The 1030-nt window shown below is 37.9% G+C and overlaps 1 long non-coding RNA gene across 1 annotated transcript; it reads left to right on the forward strand.

Annotated features, from left to right (window-relative positions):
• The first annotated feature begins 64 nt into the window (after positions 1-64).
• Positions 65-1000, forward strand: LOC117106287. The gene is made up of 3 exons (XR_004445041.1): positions 65-152; positions 237-444; positions 862-1000. It is a non-coding gene; the product is annotated as an uncharacterized LOC117106287 (long non-coding RNA).
• The last annotated feature ends 30 nt before the right edge of the window (positions 1001-1030 follow it).

Raw genomic sequence — 1030 nt, forward strand, 5'->3', positions numbered from 1 at the left:
CTGGCTGCTTTTGCAAAGCGTAGCTGACCTCGCCTCGCTGCCGGTCTGCAGCAGGATGCAATTGGACAAATCAGCTGTTACGTAATGCTGAGCTAGGTAGAGGGTTTATAAGAAGTGAATTTATTTATATTTTTAGACGGTTATAACGAAAAGTAAGTAGATAGTGTAGTTTGTAGACCTTAGTTTATATGTTGTGTTCCAATAATACGTTATAATAACACTTACACATTCCTTAGGCCTCCGTGTGATGCAACGTGTGGCTGTCATCGGAGCAGGGGCTGCAGGACTCTGTGCGGCCCGGCACCTATCGAGAAACCACAACCTATTTCAACCTGTGGTCTTCGAACAATCTGATTGTGTTGGAGGGACATGGGTTTACACAGAGAATACAGAAACTGATCAATATGACCTGCCTGTTCATTCGAGCATGTATTCATCTTTAAAGTACAGTAAACCATGATTATATTTGTTTTTGCATTTGAAAAATGATAGGCCTAGCCTAGTTTCCATTATTATTATTATATTGTATATAAAAAACCCCAACTGAACTGGAGACAAAAACCATGAATTCACCTGAAACGTACGCAATTCTATAGTTTTGAAAATATAATATACGTGCTTGCTAGCAGCCATCTGGTAGTCGGATTTGCCCGGACTGTAATTCAAACATGGAATTATCAAAAAGTACCAAAAAAACATTTCAGAACTTTAGTGCATAGAACATTTTTTGCATTTAAAACAAACAAATAAGAGAATAGGGCGACGATAAATTCGCCCTTGTTATAGCTTCGCTCGAACTGGCATCCGCTCGAACTGGCATTCGCTCAAATTAATTGGAAATCTGTGTACCATTTTTACTAGGACTAATTTACCAAAAGAAGTAATGGCGTTTCCAGATTTTCCTTTCGACAATAATTTACCATCGTTTATTGGTCATCAAGATGTTTTAAAGTATCTTGTTAATTACTCCAACGCCTATGAGTTAAACAAATTTATAAAGGTAAGAATATTCATTTATAGGCCCGTATGC

The sequence above is a fragment of the Anneissia japonica genome, unplaced genomic scaffold, assembly GCF_011630105.1.
Source record: "Anneissia japonica isolate Jap-2015-1 unplaced genomic scaffold, ASM1163010v1 scaffold79097_len1030_cov152, whole genome shotgun sequence".
Taxonomy (NCBI): Eukaryota; Metazoa; Echinodermata; class Crinoidea; order Comatulida; family Comatulidae; genus Anneissia; species Anneissia japonica.